The sequence below is a fragment of the Manacus vitellinus genome, unplaced genomic scaffold (genome assembly GCF_001715985.3).
Source record: "Manacus vitellinus isolate BGI_N305 unplaced genomic scaffold, ASM171598v3 scaffold_39_pilon, whole genome shotgun sequence".
NCBI lineage: Eukaryota > Metazoa > Chordata > Aves > Passeriformes > Pipridae > Manacus > Manacus vitellinus.
In genome coordinates, this window is record NW_021940534.1 from 7255856 (window position 1) to 7275178 (window position 19323).

A 19323-nucleotide genomic window follows, 5' to 3' on the forward strand; every position below is an offset into this window, starting at 1 on the left:
GTGCACACTCCCTGCTTCTTCTTTCTCTGTGGTCTTTTGGAGTTCAGCTTAAATCAGATCCGGAAAACAGCATCCCGCTGCAGAAGAGCCAATGGTCCTAGAAACAGACTCCTACTATAAAAAAGCCTACGGGAGCCAGATGCCCCTGACAGAGATTGATTGACTGGCTGGTGGTATCACCTTTCACTTCACTTTGGCAAGGGGGGAAGGCACGGAATGATGGAAAGTTTTCAGGTGGTACTTTCAGAAAGTATTTGAAGGGGTTTTTTTTGTTTAAGTGCTGCAGGCAGGAAAGAGTCATTCTACACCATGCAGTGCCAGCTCAGAGACAGAATAAAAGGAGGTCGGTAGGTACCAAGGAGCAGTTGTTCCTGAGCAGTCCTTCCTGTGAACACAGCACGCTGCAGATGTGTGCTTTGTGAGAGGCTGGATTAGATCATCGCCATGGAAAGGAAATACTGTGTCTCCTGGAGGTATGGGAGGCTCAGTGACAAGCCTCGTGCGGCAGGGTGGATCCTTGGCCAGAGAACCGCTTTGGAGAAGAGAGAGAGAGGGAGATGCTTGACGGTGCCACCGCCAGCCTTTGCAGAACCGGTGTGCCAACCGCCTCCCTGCGGGGTCTTTTTGCAGCAGAAGGTCGGGCCCCTCCCGACCCGCACGGCAAGGGAACGACGCCACGTTAAGACCCGGCTCAGGGTACCCACGGCCGCAACCTCGGGGTCCCCGCGGGCCGCCCCGGCAGGTGCTGCCCCGCGCGGCCCCTGCGCGCGCCAGAGGGCGCTGCGCCGTGCGCGCCGCCGCGGGGGCGGGGCCGCGCCGCCGCCTGCGCCCGCCCCGCCCCGCCCCGGGGCACCGCTGCAGCGGGCAGGTTTGGGGCAAAAACGGGGAGAGCATCAGCCCGGGCGTCACGCCTCTCTGCTCCCCTCGGCTGCACGCTGCGTGCGGTGCCTGGAGTCCCGCGGATCGGGGGCTGTTGCGCAGAACATCCCTTTTAAAGGCGTCTCTTGGCACAAAGGTTGTCCCTGAGAGCGGGATCCTAGGCTGAGACGCAACCCTCTTGTAATAAGTAAATACCAAGGGTTTATATCCTATTTAGCTAGCAGAGGGTTTGTTCAAACAGTGTGTGACCAGACACGGGTGGCTACTTCTTGCCTTCCTTCCTCGTTATATCTCCAGTCTGGGAAACACCAAAAAGTTAGTGAGCATAGTAACAGCATCTGAAAGAGAGAGAGAGAGAGAAGAAAGGATGAGGCGATCTGGCTCGGCATCCAGCCTCAGGAGATGGTAACACAGAGGAGCTATTCATTCTTGAGAGCCAGTTGCTCTTCACGCTGCTAAATTATAAATTGGACACCTTATTAAAAGCTGATCCTCCAACAGCCCCACCCAGGGCTGTGCTCATGCGCTTAACCAGTGGAACGTAATCCCATTTCACTAGTGATGGCTGTTACTGGATAAGCACATGTGCAAAGCGTGGCAGAGGATACAAGGCAGAAAGAAGCAGCACTCTGACTGTTTTCTGAATTGTCAGTTAAAGACAAGAAGATAAGAGTTTTGGGAGAGAATGAGGAGGAGGTTGGTTTGCAGTAAAATTTGGGCACTTTTATGATGATGCTAGCTGCCTTATGAAAAATTTAAACCAGCATAATTTTTGTTTCTAATTTTTGCTTCTCAGCTGTAATTCAAAAATACTAGCTCTCTGACACAGTGTGCCAACCCAAGTGTTGCTGCTGGAATCAAGAGCTAGAAAAGCCTGACAAGATACAACCTCATCAAGGCATAGTCTTTGAGTGGGACTCTTCAGTGATTCTAAGTTTCTCTTCTGATTATTTACTTGTTGTCAGATTATCACAAAGGTCTGCACAAATTTAGGCAGATGTCAAGTTGCATGGTTGTTGTGGTGAAAATTTAATGGAAACTTTAGTTTAACAAATTCTACAAAGTCTTATCAACCTTGGCAAGACTTCTGAGCTTTTCAACCTTCATGCACCTTTTAACCATTTGAAAAGTTGTCTGGCTGGCATTTGAAATGCTCAGTTATTGCCAGTTTTTCTCAGAAAAAATTACCTGACATGCATTCTTTAGGGCTTATTTTTGTGCTGAAGAAAACAGCATGGTGTATTATAAACCTGTTTTAGTGTCTCTGAACAGACACCCCTGTTCATACATGCACGTTTTTCCTTCCAGGCAAAACCAGCAAATCCAGGGGGATTGATGGAATGCTAGATACCTCATGAGAATTCTGCATTGTCAGAGCATTCATACCGAATATTTTATAGATACGTGTCCGGTTGGTTCCCCTGTTGAGGTACCTCTGTTTTACTTTGCTTGGTAGGCAATTTAAATGTAATTAGATGTATTGCAACCCAGCAGTGGTCAGGAAATGAAAAAGTGACATAGAAATGCAATCTTAAGATCCCCTCCCTCTGTAGCAGCGAGTTAGGGACATAGATTCAGGTGCATTGCTATGGTATCTTCTGGACTTTTTGTCTTGTTTTGATCTCACATAATTGAAAAGCAGCTTTTGGGTTTGTTTTAGGAGGAAATAAATTTCTTTTAGATCTGATTATCATTAGTGACTCATTTGTCATTTAAAAATGTTTGTCTGATTCTCTCCAGGTTCTGAGTCCCTGGCTGTTACTGGTGTGTTGGAAAGCAATGACTCCTCAGATGTTCCTGTATACCTTTATCTGTCTGCCTCCAATTACTTTATGAGCTCATGAAAATGAACACAGGGCATCTTTGACATTCCTCTCTCTCATTTCCTCTCCTATTTTTTACATAGGGCACTTTTGCCAATAACTCTTTCCTAGTAAAACAATGCCTCTGAATTCATGCTGTGTGTGTATGTGATTCCATGTACCCTCCCTCCCCACCTCCCCAAATGTTTGAGCCTGTTGGCAAAAGAATTCAGATCTGAAAGTGAAGTTCCTGTGAGGTTGAAAGAGAGAGGCAGATGGGTACATGAGAGAGCCTGTTTGTGCTAGAAGCGTCAACGTGCTACCAGCTCAGCTCACCTTTTATCAGGCACCAGAGAGCTCCCACTGGAGCATGCCCTTGGAAATCAGACTTCATCCTGTCTGTCAGTCATGGACTATTTGTTCAAGCTGATGGTTTTGGAATAAAGATGGGAAGGCGGGGTTGAAAAGCTGGAGCTTCTCTTTTCTGCACTTTCAAGATGTATGGTTGTCATTTGCAGGTGATCAAGAGGCCATAGTTATGTACTAGGCAGTAGGGAATCTCTATCCCTGGTGCACACACCCTGCAAAGTAGCTATTTATTTTGTTACAGAGCAACAAAACTGTCAGGTTTCAACAGTGTCATATCTCAGAAATGTGGATGCCCTTAAATCAATTTTTGCTAAGGTCATAAAGGCTTTAAAAATAAAGGCAAAGCCTTGAATTTAAGCTGGGACTGAGTAGTTAACAGAGCAAAGAACAGAGCTTAAGCTTGTTTGGTGGTCTTGTGCTGCTGAATAAATGGCCTGATGCATTCTTGTATGGGTTGTCATTCCTAAACCCACTAGGTTGTAGAAATCAAGCATTAGGGCCAAGTCCAATCTTTCAGGTTATCTGACTGGATACCCCATTATTGGGGTTTTTGGGATGATAGAGTTCAGATGAACATTAAATCTTTAGTTAGTCTTTAAAGCCGGCAATGGACGTTATCAAAGTGTAAAATACTTCCTTATATCTTCATCAGCCCAGGCTCTTACAACAATTTAGCTTCTGCCAACTTCATTCATTTGCTGATCTTAGCCAAGCCCTTGAAGAGCTGGGTAATGGTGTCATTTGCATGGGAGGTGAAGATGATGGAGAGATGGGTGTCATGTGTGTACTGCTGACAAGCCAGTCCATGGTGCCACTGAATCTTCTCTAGAGGCTTTTTATAGATAGTGAACAGGCTGGGTGAGAGGAAAGAATCTGGTGTTATTCAGCAGGTGGAAAAGGTTTTGAAGGTTAAGGAAAGAGCAAGTGTTTATCATAAATCTCTTGAGTGTACAAGAGATTTATGTAAGGGATGTCTGAAGAGGTACCAGCTCAGTTCCATAAGGCTGTGGACAGACATTTATTTTCAAACAGCTGAGCTGGTTGGAAATTTTACAGCCATTCCAGATGCTTGCTACCAATCCTCTGTCGATGGCGCTTGTACCCCTTGCTCTGCTATTAGAAAAGGTGGTCAAAGGTCTTCCTAATCTGTCAGGTGAAGCCTCTCAGATAAAGTCCTGAAAAAGGTGGTGTTTGTTAACCCACTGACATTCCTTACCTTTAAGAGAGAGCTGTTTACTAGCACTGGCTTGCCCTGAGTGAGAGGAGAGGTGAGAGAGGAGAGAAGGCGGCTGAATCCTTTCCCACAGAATGTGCCCACAGGCCCAAACAGTTCCTGCGTTGCCTCCTACAGGTCTGAAGATGGGTCTGGGACCGGACGCATCTACTGGAGTAGACTATATTACACCTGTTTCATGTGCCAAGCATGTGAATAAAATATGTGTGAAGAACTTTGTTACACGAGCAACTAAAATGGAATATTTGGAACTGTGTCAGCCTCCTTTGTAAACAAGAGCTCTAGGATGGGTACACAGTGTGGTAGAAGCTCAGGTAACTTAGGGATCACTATTGTCCAAATTTCCTAACAGTCTTTACAAGAAATTGGTGTTAATTATTATGTTACTACCACTGTGGTTAAAGCTGAACTGGCAAGTTATAATAAAATCTTTAAGAATATTCAGTTGGGGCAATGAAGAAGACTCCTGTGCTCAAAGGATCATTTGGAAATGGGAGGAAGGATGAAGAAAAGGTGCAGGTGGTTTTTAAGAGATCCTGTAGCTCCTACAGGGTTTTGACATCCCAAAATACAGAACTGTAAAAAAATCCTTGATGTATGCACAGGTAAAACGAAACAAGCTATAATACTGCGTGTGGCCTCATGGTAAATGTGTGTGTCTGCTGACTGTGCTTTAACATGAAGGGCTGTTAGTACCCACCACTATGATTTTCAGGTAGTGAAACATGCTGTTATTTATCAAATGATAACCCTCTGAGGACTGGTGAGATGCAGAATCTTCCTAGCAACCAAGAAACAACCTGCAGCCTTTCTGAAACATGGAACTGCGGACAGTTTTTAAATTCTCCCTTCATCAAGAAACAAACTCTCCCTTTCATATAACACTGCTCTCTTACAGTATGAGACAAACCTGTAAAAATGGACCACCCCTAATGTCTGAGCCTGGCTCTAAACAAGATCCCTAACTTACTGGTCATCCTGTTTCTGAACTGGGCCAAAAAGGAGCATCCTACCTTAATAACAGTCTGAAACTCTAGTGGAATTTGGACTCTGATCCAAACTCAAGGCACAGTCTCTTCTCTAAATAAAAATAACTAGATCACAAGCTATTTTGGGGGGGTGACTTTTAGACAAGAAACGTAGGGCTTACATAGGTTTTTACTCCTGTCAAATACATCTGGATGCTGTCCTCCTTCCAGCTGATATTCTGAAAGTGCTTTCGTCAGCTCTGAGCCAAATAACCCTAACTGGAAGTTGGAAACTGTAGAACAACTGACATTATTCATGGTGGGTTTTTGGTTGTTTTTTTTTTTTTTTCCACACAGAATATTCTGCTACTCTGCTTGCTGCTGATGCTGATATAATGTCTGTCATGGCCTGTGATTAATAGCACATAGAATGCTGGGTTAAGATAAGAGCCAACAGTATGTTAGAAAGCCTTCTCTAAATATGAATCCCCATGATTCTGACTTTCTTGACAGTGAAGTAGTTAACAAAATTGCCACACTTAGTACCATTTACATAGCTGCCAAAGCTGCTGATCACCATAGCCTCCTCCCCTCCCATAGCACCTGCTAGCAAAGCTTCTGTTTTTTTCCTGTTTACTTGGCTATTCCTAGTATAATGGTATGAATAGTTTCCATTCATGAAGAATGTGGTGTGGTAGAGGTGGTTATAAGGGATAGGAAGCAGTATGCTGGAACCTTATTGTAAATGGCACTGAGTAGCAAGTACTAAAATGTTTTACATCAGCGGGAACTGGCTGTGTGTGGTACCCCACTGGGAGCATTCCCACTGTGTTCAGCAGATGGATGATAGGAGGGTTTTGTTGCCGTGTTTTAGGGTAAGAGCACTTTTCACCTTGGGAGCTGCAAGCAGTCTATGCACCTCAGTTAATGGAAAGCTCTGTACTGTGTAAATTATTATCCTGTTGTATCGAGGAGCAAATGAGTTTGCTTAAGATGTCACAGGAAGTTTTCAGCTTTGTCAAGAGTATAAACTAGATCTTCTGACTTGTAGATCTGGGCTATAATTGAAGGAGTTTTCTTCCTCTTAGCATAGCTGGCCTTCCTTCTCTTTGGTATTACCCCATCTTCTCCTAATCACTGGGTGACATCTGATCTCTGTGACTTTTGTACAGGATCCAAAGTTTATTGTACTTGGTCCAAGATCTCACCTTTCATTTCTGGCTCTTCTAATTCTGTTTTGGTTCCTGGCAAAAAAAGTCAGCTGCTGAGCCTTGAAAGCTGGGTGCATCTTGGCAGTGTATCTCACCACAGCATGGATATTCTCCTGGACCAGCCACAGGAATGGTCACCCACTAAACTCTAGCGTGGAGGATGGCTATTGCCACCCACACACTTCCTGCAGTTTCTGCTTAAACACAGTGATCTTTGCTCGCTGCCTGCGGTTGGTATGTAAAGCTGCTTTCTGTAGGTTTAAAGCTGCTGCCCCCTCCAAAATGGCTTTTATTTTAGTGTTGGGTTCAGTGATTTCAACAGAGAACTTACTAGCCAGTATCTAAGATTTTATTTAGGGTCAAGTTAACATATAGCTTTGTTTTTGTCAACATAATTATTTTTCTTTTGTCTCTAATCTCACTAATTTTTTTAAGGCTATTGACTCCTTTTTCCCCCCTCTCCTTTAAGAATTTGCAATTGTTCTTTTGGTATATGGATATCATGGACTAAATCCTGCCCTAATTTACACCTGTAAGACCAATAGCACTGCATACATGCACATGAGGATGCAGTTAATAGGATGCTGAAGTTGTTTGACTGTTTTGAAAAGTCATGTGGTCTAGAGGACTAATGCTGGAAACGTCACTTAGGATTATATAATTCCTAAACCTGTAAATCCTGACGTACAGATAACTTCTCCGTTAGTTGTAAACTTTTATTGGTGATAAAATATATCAATTTTTTTCAAAAATGTAGGTGTTGTACTGGTAAAGCCCCTTACTGGAGTTACAACACTTACATAGCAGCTTTTTACGTCACTTTACAGCACTTTTCTCATCCTACCTAGTACTAAAGGCTTATCTACACAAGGAGATTTCTCAGATTGAGAATTGTATTCAAGTAATGTTTAATATTTATACAGACGGTGAAAATTGATACTTAGATTTTGTTTTGTAGAGCATTTTTACTTCTCAGAATTTGATTTGGCAAATTTATAAATATTCTGGTTTTTAACTTTCAAATAGGTTGGGTTTTTTTTGTTTGGAATGACTGAAATCTTTGTTTTTGAGTTTTGCAGCTTATCTAATGCAATACAAAGAGACTCAAAATTGAAATGAAAGTAGCTTTGAAATAATAATAATAAAAAGCAGCTATGTTGCCTTTCAAACATTCTTTAAAATGTTTCAATGCATACCATCAGGAACTCTTTGCTTTCCTGATTTTATTCTTAAGGAAAATTCTGCCGAAATCAGCTGCATTTTGTCTTTTGATTCCAGCAGAACAGGATTCCAGCAGAGATTTTTTTCCTGGTGGACTGAGAAGAGCAGAACCAGCAGAACTGCCCATGCAGAGGGTGTTATTTCAGAAGAAGAGCACTCCCTTTCTCACAGAGTGATCCAATATGCCTTCCGTCCGGGGGCAGGAGTGGAAAGGAGGGGGGAGAGGGAGAATAAGGATGCTTCCTTCCCAGCACTCGGGGCTGCTGGCCAAGAATGCAAGTCTAAATTCAAGCCCAAGTGAGTGCTGTGCCAGATCCAGAGAGTTTGGAGTCCTTTTGTCCAGAAGCTTGCAATACGTGAGGGAGTTGCCAAATGGGATGTGTGGCATCCATGTTATATATCTGATGCGTGAAAACTGGTTCCTACTGAGCTTACTGTGTTGCCTGAGGCAAAAGTACTTCTGATTCCCTACATGATGCAGTGATCACCAGACCACTGCTGTTCTCCTTGAACCCGACTACAACGGCAGCTCAGGACAACCTCCCTCCTCGGGTCAGGCTGAGGCAGATGGCATGCACAGGGAGAGGAAAGGTGGTGCTGCATTTGACCCTGCTCTCCCTCTCCGGGAAGGGAGGACCTGATGCCGTTTGCATTTCTCCCTAGGCTGAACCATTAAGTTTGATGACAGAAGTGAACCTTCCCCCCTGGACGTGGGCCAAAAGGCCTTTTTTTTTCCCCTCTCCCTTCCCCTCTTGTCTCTTTCATAACCGTCATTTTCACATATCTCTGGAACATATCACGTACTACTGTCATGTGCTCTAGGTGCGCTCCCCTTTTTTTCTTCAGCTACGTCCTGCCTCCCAGCTGTCAAATAAGAGCCTCTCCTTGTCTGACTGATGCTTTTTTGCCACAGATGAGAGGGTGGACTAAAGCCATTGCTTCTGCCCCAAGGGAGAGCCTCCACAGTGAGGAGGGAGGGAAATCTGCTCTGGAAACACCACCTACAAGCCTCCATGTCAACAGGGCCGTAGCAATTCTTGTGGGATGAGAGTGCCTGTGTTCCTGTGCCTCACCAGAAAGTTCAACCAGTTGTGCTTGTGCAAACCCTTGGAGGGTTCTGAGGTTGAGAAGGTGTCAGTGAGGACGTAGCCCAGGTTGCAGAACTCCTATGACAGGCTGTGCTGGACAGAGAGGGAACTTGCTTTGGTAATAAGTGTTTTTGTGTTTTATAGGGATGCTGATGGAGGACACCAGGCAGGGGGGAATCCTGTAATGACACTTCCCAAGCCAGTACTAACCCAATATGGCTTTTCCATTTTTATACTAACAGGGTTCATATCAAATGCAAAGATTGCTGAGGGCTGCCCATGGAGCAACTCTGATACAGGACATGCTGTTGCAGAGCCCTTTGCCAGAGCATTACTTCAGCCAGTGCTTAGGCAGAGGTGGAGCAGATATAATATGGTTTGATGCAGCGTAGTTCTCTTAGGCTTGAATTCCCACTAATCCAGTTCTTAAAGAGCCCACCAGGATGTGTGGCAAGAGGTTTATCTAGCTGAAGTCCATACCTGGATGCAGGCCATTGCTAGAGAGACAAAAGGAGGTGTCCCTCATCCTCCTAACGTCAATCATGATCCTGACACATTTCTGGGGTTTCTTGTCAAAGCCCTGCTGCTGCACTGAGAGCAGGAGCTGTGGACCAGAAAAGGAGAGCTAAAGCTTTTTCCTGGGGCTATCCACCCTGAGCAGCTGTGCTGTCTCCTGGGCTGCAGCTCAGCTGCTCTGGCTCCACAGGCAGCAGCCCTGCTTGTCCCTGCAGTGTGTGCCAGGAGGAGGGTTTCAGCTGTGAAACAGAGCACGGTCTGTCCTGTCCTTCCTGGGTCAGGGTCCAGAGAGCATGCCCTTTCCCTGGCATCTCATCAGCATGAGAGATACCCTTTCCCCTGCACCTCACTGGCTCCTTCATCTTCTCCTCTGTTCACATCAGGGCTGCTTTTTCCCTGAGCACAGCAAACAATCCCCTGCCATTCTGTCGTGCGCTGGCCTGGAGCGAGGCTTTCTGTGTGAGCCTCCCAGGCAGTGTGACTTGTTTCTAGCATGCTACAGGCAGACCTCTATTCAGATGAATGTCCCTGTTAAATATGTATAAACCCAATTGACTTCAACTTCCTAGTTGTCCAAGTTTTATTCCTTTTTATTAATTTGTGGATGTCTCCTGCTAAACAGGGAGTTGTAACCATGTCCCAGCGAGTTTTGACTCATTTGAGAGGCTGCCCTTAATCTCCTGTCTTTAAAGCTTCCTCCCCTCCTCCCCCACTCCATCTTCCCTCTGGCTCATTTTCTCCCCTCCTCTCTCTCTGCAGCTGCTAGACAGCTTTGTGACCACCAGTTAGGATGGCTGTTTGCCACTCTCCCATGATTGCTGCCATGTGCTGTTTCCCTTATGCCTGTTCTCCAGTCAAAGAGGAATTCTCCTCCTCAGAGAGAGAAGGAGGCGCAGTTGTCTCTGGGCTGAAGTGGGAGCTCGTGCTTAGCTCTTACTCCATGAAAAGCCTAGCAATTTTTTTTATGGTGACCATGTAGACTTGGCAAGCAGCAGCAGCTTTCTCAACCCAGCTGTTCACTGCCTCTCTGCTACAGGTTACCAGCCATCAGGCAAGCAGAACATGTGCTCGCACTTCGGCTGTGGCCGTGTGGAGCCCGGCAGCTTCACAGGAGTGCCTGCTGCCCCAAATCTGCAGACAGTCAGTGGAGCAGAGAGAGATGCTTTGGGGTGGGCAGAATTTTGTCCTGATGGCTCCTGTTAGGGTGAGTGGCAAGGGGCAGCCTTGCAGCTGCAGAGGCTTGTTGACACTGCAAGCACTGGTGGTGAAGCTGGAACAGGAATCTGGTCCTTTATAAACAGACTTACTTTTGTGAGTGGGGCAAAAGTCCTAGGGACAGCAGTGCCTGTGTGTAGGCAGGTGAGCTTGTATAACCTGCCTGTACTGGGACTTTGGATGGGATTTTTAGTGGCACCAAAGGAACTTCAGTGCCCGAATCCAGCCTTTTAAGCTTCTGGGATGTTGTTGTTTCCATTCCTCCACAGCCATCAGGGAACCTTCCCAGTCAGGCCACACTTGTAGTGATATAAAATAAGGGCAAGTTTTGGCAGAGAGACCTCCAAGTGCATGATGGCTCACAAGCTAGAATGCCACCTGCTGAAGTGGTGGCTGGTCAGAAACAATACCTAAATTCAGATGAAATAAAGGGCTTGTAGATTTTGCATCCTGCCCCTGCTGCATGTGTCCTACCAATGTCTTTTGGAGAAGATGGTGAGCCAGCCAATGCCTTGGACATTGTGGACCCAGGAAAGAGGTCATCTGTGCCCTCTTGTGTTCCCTGAAGTTTTTTTCTGGGTGGCAGTCCCCCACGGGGATGTTCACAGGCCACCTGGATGGGCAGATGACATCAGATGTCCTCATCCTACCTAATCCAGGAGGGCACAAACTGAAAAAGGAAGTGTTTTCCTCTCCTGTGTTTTCCTGGGAGCACTGGTGGCACCACCTGTAAACCCACTGTAGCCTGCAAGCTGCTCTAGCCTTTGACCGGGCCATCAGGTTCCTGTTGACTCCCAGCCAGAGCCACCTGTGAAATGGCAGCATGGGTCAGGTTAAGATGGCACCCAGGAGCTCAGGTCCTTCATCACCCTTCACCCACCCACCATGGAACAGCCTCCTTGGCTGCTGTGGGTGGGGTCAGCTCCTCTGCTGTCCAGAGAAGGTTCCTGCTCTGGGGGTTGGTCTGATGGGTGATGTTCCTGCAGGGACAAAGTCCTGTTGAGAACCACCCTTGTCTGTCCATGATCTAGGAGAGGACTGTGCTGCTGAGGCAGGAGTTAGTGAGAAAGTGGCTACTTCTCCTTCCCCTTTATTTTTTACATATTTATTTTTTACTTTGCTTTATTTATTTTTACTTTGTTCTTTTTTTATTTTACTTGGCTCAGCTCCATCTTTTTTACTTCCCTCTTAGCACTCTTTAGACGACAGTCCCTCTCACTCTGCTCTCTGCACCTCCTTCTCTGCTTAGTGGGAAGGTTGTTCCTCTGGTGCTGGATTTCATTCCTGTATGTATGTAGAACACTGTTCAGGAGAGGAGCTGTGGGAGGGCCATCCCACTGCCCCAGCTGGGTGATGGTGTCTGCTTCAGGCTGGTCTTCACCATGTGTGACTCAAGTGTCCCGTGCTCCTGCAGCCACCTGCTTCCACACACTCACTGAGCTTTTCCTGCTAATTCTGAAATGGGGTCACAAGCTGCCTCTCATGCACCCCATCCCTCTTTAAAGATACGAATTCCTTTATCTCCTGGTGCCAGACAAGCCTGGGATGCTCAGAGGTGCAGATAATATTGCTGCTGTGCATGCCAGGGGCCGGGCAAGCAAGTGGGGTACCTTTCCTCTCCCTTAGCACTCATCAGATGACAGCCTGATCATCTCCCTGCCCTTGCTTTTATTCCTAGTAGGCACAGGGGGATACAGCTGCTATTTCCACCCAATTAAAAAATTGCAGTGCAGCCCTTCCAGGGTGACAGGGTGGCTGTGCAAAGTCCTTGAGGAAGGGGCAGCATCAGGAGCCAGTGGGCAGTGGTGGCCAGCCACAGCTATGCCAGGAGCTGCAGGGCTCTGCGGAGCAGTGACGGCCTAGGAGGATGGATGGGTGCCGGCTGTGGTGCAAAAACTGACAGAGAAGCCAGGCGATGCACAAAAAAGCAGTTTATGGCCTGGCAAGGCAGTTAAGGAGAAACTTGATCCCTCCCTAAACTGCAAGTGGGTATTTGGGGTTCTTGTTCCTTCAGGTCTGCTCAGCCAGGGTTGCAATATGTCTGGCCCCATGAATGCTTGTAAATGTCCAGGTATTTATGTGCTGAGGTATAAATTCAAAACTGCTTTTGGTAGCATCACAGGAAAAAGAGCAAAATCTTAGTCACCATTAGCACAGAATACTTATGTTGATCCCATTCAATATCACAGTGCATTTTCCTGTGATATTTTACAGTAAGAACATAAAGCCTGGCATCTTTCAGTTTTATAATTGAAACGTTTACAGCAACAAAAACATGTGGGAATTCAATATGATCCATGTCACTGGATTAAAAATCTGTCTCTCAATTTATTTACTGCTCCACCTATGGCTTTTACTGCACCTGTCTCCACAGGCATCAGAGCATTCGTGTTTTGTCTGTCTTTTCCATGGCCAGATGAAGTCATCTTGGAGCATGGGTGCGGCGGTGAAAGACACACATAGTGAATTTACATCTCCGGGATAAAGGGAGAAGCCAAGGAAAGATTTCCCCTGTGAGCTGGCTTTTATCGTCAGTGTGAACATCTTAGTCAGCACAAGCTCAGATTGCCAAAATTGTGCAGCTGGGTGCTGTGAGGGCTACAGTCCCTGCAGCTTCCTGGTTCTCTGCATCAGCCAATGATGAAGGCTCCAGGATCTACTGCTCCTCTGGCAGGAACTGCTGAGCCCAGGTCAAGTGAGTGTCAGGCTTTGAAACTTGGCATGTGACCCTGTTCCTCTGGAATTTGGGAAAACATCCGCTCATTTTATTTTAACAAATCACCTCAAGGCTAGGTCCTGTAGCATGTTGAGCATCAGTGGATATTGGCTAGAGAATAGAATTAGTTAGAATTAGCTGGGAGAAACCTAAGGTTTTGTAGAATTATTTCCATGATACAGACATGATACTTGAGCGGGATGTTGAATGTTTAAATGCTCAAGTTTCCAGGAAGCAAGAATGTGCAGATACTCTGACTCACTAGAAGAAAAATTACTTCTAGTGACTCAAAGGCTTGAATGCTGTTGTTTCCTAATTCATCACTGTGCTCTACCATGGGTCCAAAATCCTCCTTTGAGGACCAGAGAAAGTTTGTGGCCTTGAGGATTATTCCTGCTCTGGTGCAGCTCTCTGGGTGGACAGATTAACCTCTTGCTGCCTGTCAGTACCATCTACAGGCCTAATTAATTTCTGGGCTGTTACCACAAATGACTTGATGAACTCTGAAAGCCTGACGGTGGTAGTTTTGCCTAAAGGATGGACTTTGCAGGTCACACTTTGTTGGGGTGACCATGTGATTTGAGGAATCCCCACAAAGGTATACTGCAGGTTTGGCAGCAATCTCAGGATCTAGGGGGCACAGACTCCTGGGCAGTCTTTCCTGGGAGGAGACAATCCGGTGGTGCACTAGAGCTGGGAAACCCCAGGGAATCCCACAACCCCTTCCTTCTTTTGCAAGAAGACAGTAAGAGATGTCACCCTTTGTCTTGGCATGGCTGATTGGCCAGGAAGCTGGTCCCATTGGGCAAAAGGTGAAGTTTGTATCTTTCATAACTTTGTGTTTGATTTTTGTGTCCTGTGTTTATTTTGTACTAAATGGCACAGAATATGAATATTATGCATTGAGATAGCTCATCTCCTCTGCCCTAAGCTCAGAGGGTATGTTGCTGCCACCACAGGAAAACAGTATGACTGTGGATGGAAATAAAGAATGTTTCTTTTCAAAGTTTGTGCTAATTTTGCACTTAATTGGTATGTAAGAAACCTAGCAGATCATAAATAAAAACTGAGTTTTCCCTTTTCCTAAAACTAGTTCTTAAAATGTAACTTGCCTTAGATCTGAGTCAAAAAGGCAGGCTTTTGAAAGAGATGAAGCATGCCCTCATGTGGCAATATTTTTTCCTTATAATACCTGTTTGTTTTGTTTTTAATCCCCAAATAACCTATTACAACAAGTTATGTCATGACATCAGAACTGGCATACAGAGTAGGTGTTGTGATACAAAGCTGGCATACACACAGAATGTTTGGAAATAATTATATGGGCTCTAACTCTCTTGTTAATTGAGTCTCTGCATGAGTGCTTTTATTCTATAATAAGACTAGCTCCACACAGGAATTCTCGAATAAACAAAGGTGTGAATTAAAACTAGTCTTGTCCTCTGCTCTGTGGGAAAGTTGCTTTCCACAACTGAGAGCAAAGTTTAAAATTGTTACAAGGTGGATAACTTGGTTTGAAACCAGAATAATCGATCTTGAAGTCAATTGGAAGCTAAACCAAAATAAACCGAAAATTAAATATACATTCACAGAGCTGGCCTGAATATCTCACTTTAAAAATCATGTTATTTGTTGAGCTGGTAGAACTTTCTCATGCCTACATAAGGCTTGACACTGTGTACATAAACCTTTGGAAACCTGTTTTTCCTGTGAATTTTACATTTTTGACACATAAAGGTTCAGTTTTAAAACCTCAGCTGATACTCCCCAGCTCAACAAACCAGGAAGTTCTTGCCTGACACAGCATTTTCTGCTTTTACTGTAGATCAATTTCCTTTTTTTTTTTCCTTGAACTTAAACAGTAAATGTGATTTATAGAAATTGCTGGGTCCTAGCAGCTTATTGGGACTTTTTATAGCATTCTTTTTCTGTGATTACAGATGGATTGGTATCTTTCATCCAGAGTACCATAAGGAAAGTAAAGATAAAAATGGATAATGATCATGGGAAGCCTGATTAGGAAGTGTGCGATGGATGCCACCAGGTTTTAAACTTGAGGGAAGCATTTGAAATCCCAGGGTTTCCAGTCTGCTGCCTGGTCACTGTGTCCATTGGTTCACTCTTTACCAGATTTCTGGGAAGATGGAGACAAGGATGCTGCACTCCACTATGGAGCAAACCCACAGCTTGACCTCCTTCCAATGCATGATTTCTCTTCTGAGGGACCTGCTGAGGGCAAGACTTATTTGCATGGGGCACCTCTGACTCTCCTGTGGCAGCTTGTCACCACTGTCACCAGCAATCACCTGCACTGCAAGGTCCCTGAGAATCATCCTCTTCCTTGCAGAGCCTTGTAAAGCTTGTAGGATGGTCAGGTCAGCTGAGGAGCAGTTGCTTGCTCCTCTTGTCTTCCTCTCCAGCCCCCACTCCCCGTTAATACAGGCAGCTCCCTCCTGTGCTGAGGGTAGTTTCCATAGGGTCAGGAAATATAAGAAATAGAGAGAGGGGAAACTCTGGACCCACTGGGCAAACCTTGACTCTGCTGGAGGGGCCTGAATATGTGTGAGAGCTGTGGTAGTCTGAATTTTGTGTACTTGAGCTGGAGGCTTTGGATATTGGTGTGAATAGCCAAGTTACTTTGAGAAGACTTCAGGCTGAATGAAAAATGAATTCCCTAAATCTCTCCCCTAGGGTCTCATTGACTTCAGCAAAATCCTTCCTCAGAGGCAACTTGAAAATCTTCATTCATTGAATTCTCAGCAATGCTCTGCTATCGAGTTCCCTTTGAGAAGGTTTTTGTGCTGTAATCTGCTGGCTGGTTATTTAACTGGTGCTGCTTACGGACCTCCACTAATTGTTGCACATCTTGTAATTTTTAAGGGTTTATTTTGGGTCCTTTGTGAAGCATAAGGAAATGGATGATTAGTGAAATTCTTCCCAGTATTTTAGAAGCATTAGTAAATGTTGAATAAAGGGCAATCACACTGTTGTTTTCAGGGGAACTGTGAAAGAAAGACTGCTAGATGAGGTGCAATTCTGATCCTAAACTCACAATTCTTACACACTGTTTTTTGCACCCTGGTGCAAAAACTCGTATGTGAGAATGTGTGCTTGTAATGAGCCAAGTAATTCAGCACCATAAGAATCCCACAAACTTCATCGCCAAGCTGGTAATGAACATGGGACTGGACATGTCCAACTGATGTGTTTGCCTGCAGAAATTATCTTGCACTATTTGCAATAAACGACAGTGATGTCCTTTGGATGTTGGTTTTGATACAGTCAATATAAGTGCCACTTCTGCTTTGCTTCCTCTTCTTGTTGTGCCCTGGACTCTTCATAGCTGTGCTCTGCTTTATATTACCCGGCCAAAGACACCCTGTGTCTGGAAAAAGGTGAGCTGGGCAGCTCTGTTGGAGAACTTGAGTCAGCCTCCCACTGTTAGTCCATTCCTGTGCCTTGCTGCTCTTTTGCATGGCCTCAATACCTAAGTCAGTGTGTTTCCAGCTGGCAGTTATGTGCCTGAGCAGCGCTGATGTCCCTACAGCAACTGCAGTGTGTTTGGAGCAGAGATGCTTGCTGACGTAGCTGACTAGATAAACTGGTTGACTGGTTAAATAGGGGTGGCAAAAGAACTTGCAAAGCTGCTTTGAAGAAGTGGGTGGGTCTCAGCCACTTCCCCACTGGCTTTTGTATTTGTCCTCAAGCCTGATTTCCATTTTCTGCACACCCTTTGCTTTCTGCTCTCCTGCTTTTTTGGCAGATGTTAGCCAGTAGGTTGTGGCAGGCTGTCAGAAATGGATGGAGACCTCCATTGGATGAACAAAGGTCATCCATTCTCTGTCTAGCCTGAAAACCCCACAGGAGGAGTGGGGCAACCAGTTGTGTTCCTGTTGCTCATCTTTCAAACTGCAGGAGATGAGTGACAGTGACACCCCAGGACACACCACCCTGGGGGCTTTGCCGTGAGACTCCTGGCAGTAACTCAGCCGGTGGTTTTCAGATGAAGAGCGCTTAGGGCCATGGATGTGAACACTCTCTCTAAGCCACTTTTTCCCAGGCCCTTCAGCAATTTTTAGTGCTTTCTACTTAGATACATCTGAAACAGGTATTCCAGGGTACACGGCTCCTGCTGCTCCCTCCTGCAAGGCTGAGGGTGCAGGTTAGGTAGCCCCCTCCTCCCAGAGGGGCTTCACTCATGTGTGCTCCCTGCATTGTGGGGCTCCAAGCTGTTTGCAGAGATGGTGTGTTGATAATTTTTACTTCTTGCCATACACCAGTGACCCCTGGCTGCTTTCCCACTGATGTAACTCACCATGCCAGTGGGATGTTGAGGTGGCAGGGGGACAGCAACTGCTGGGGATGTGTGGAGGGGGGGGAACAGCTGGCTGCTGCCTCAGCCCCACTGCGTGGGGGAGATGCTGGCTGGAGAGGTGGGGGGCAGGAGGGGACAAATGCCTCCAAGAAGGAGCTGGGCCACCACACTTGCCTTCCTTCAAGCCCATCTGCCCTTACTTGTCAAAGGCAAAGTCTGCATGGCTGCCCAAGGCTTTGACGCACGTAGGCAGATGCCAGTGAGGTTTAATTCAGCTGGCTCAGGTGCTAGTAGGCAGGCAATTGCCTCCCTAAACTTTAATCACCTGAGCAAGTGCCAGGTGAGCCTGAAAACCTCAGGCTGCAAATGATGGCATTGCAGTGAAAGGCAGACATTTTGTCTGGCATTGATCCTGGCTGGCAGCTCCCTTGTGAGGGATGGGCTGCACTGCGGATAGTCCTCTAGACTGATCAGGCCACCCCTGAGGTGTACTCAAGGTGCTGGTCTCTGAGGAACTCCATCCCTGGCTTGCAGGAAGAGGAGCACTTGTCTGGCCCAGGGGAAATCCCAAGGGCCCTGAAGCATATGGACAGGTCTGCTCCTCTTTCAGAAGGTCCTACAACAGCAGGAGTATTGTATGAGGAGGTGCCTTAGGCTGTACTGTGGGTTTTCACACCACACGGCCCACTCACAACTGAAAATTTTCATCAATACCTTTCAAAGTAATGAGTTTTTTCTAAATAGAACTGAAATCACATGTGAGGTAGGGAGGAGTGTTTACAGAAAAGGCAGGTCTGCTGCACTGGGATCTCATGTGAGAAATTGGATTAGTACTGTCCACAAAAGTTAGACTATGAATTTGGAAGGGTCTAGTTGAGGAAGTTCCTTAACACAGATGGACTGACCTTGATGTTTTCGACCTGACAAAGTCAATTAATGCCAAGAAGCAGATTCTGTGTTCATGCTAGGGAGAAGAGACCATAAGGCCTTGTGATATCTCTTCAGGATACCTCCATGTGAGCATAATGGACCAGAGAGATCCCTACAGAGTATAAAGACGAGTGCTGTTGAAGACTACAACCCCAAAACCCAAGAGGCACCCTCTTTTTGAGGAGAAGTTAGATGAGGTAGGTCAGAGGCAGGGAAAAAGTGAGTTTTCTCACAGTCTTCTCCTCTAGTAGCTCTCAGACTATTTTCCAGAGAATGCTGTTATTCTAAGCCAGGCTTATCCCATGGGGAAACTGAGGCACAGAGCAGTAAAATGACTGATCTGTGGTCGGGTCAAAGCCTGGAGAAGGATCTCACTCTCTTGGATTTCAGTTTGGTAGTCACTACCAGTTAAGTCATAATTGATTTAAAAATATCTGTTTTGCTCTCTTAAGTTAGAAATCACCATTTCCAGCAGGAAGCAGGTAGAGAGGGAATTGGTAATCCCTGCTGCTGCTGCTGCTGCTGCTTTTCCTTACTAGTCTGCCTGTCAGTTCCCTTTTACCATTTTACGTGTGGTCACTTGATACCAGCAGCTGCTTTGGGACATCTCTATCTGTCACATCCTTCTTTTTAGTTCAGTGTCGAAAAGTCTGAGTGCCCCACAAAAAAACCCAAAACAAAACCCAAAAAAACCCCACATTAACATAACGTGAGTTTCCTCCCAGATTTGGTTCTAAACATGTCACTTTAATGATGTCTAAACTACACAGCACTTGATGAGCAAAACATTACTATCTTCTAGCCACATTTGTTTTCCCTGTCTCCCAGAGCCTTATAGTCACCCGGGGAGAACTGTGTG

At 45.8% G+C, this 19323-nt stretch overlaps 2 long non-coding RNA genes across 2 annotated transcripts; both read left to right on the forward strand.

The window, feature by feature from the left end:
* The first annotated feature begins 324 nt into the window (after window positions 1-324).
* LOC108640614 lies at window positions 325-3158 on the forward strand. Its single transcript, XR_001921313.2, has 3 exons — window positions 325-473; window positions 2188-2308; window positions 2620-3158. It is a non-coding gene; the product is annotated as an uncharacterized LOC108640614 (long non-coding RNA).
* Window positions 3159-4493: 1335 nt separating this feature from the next.
* LOC115307655 lies at window positions 4494-9447 on the forward strand. The gene is made up of 3 exons (XR_003915990.1): window positions 4494-4598; window positions 5610-5689; window positions 7742-9447. It is a non-coding gene; the product is annotated as an uncharacterized LOC115307655 (long non-coding RNA).
* Window positions 9448-19323: the final 9876 nt, after the last annotated feature.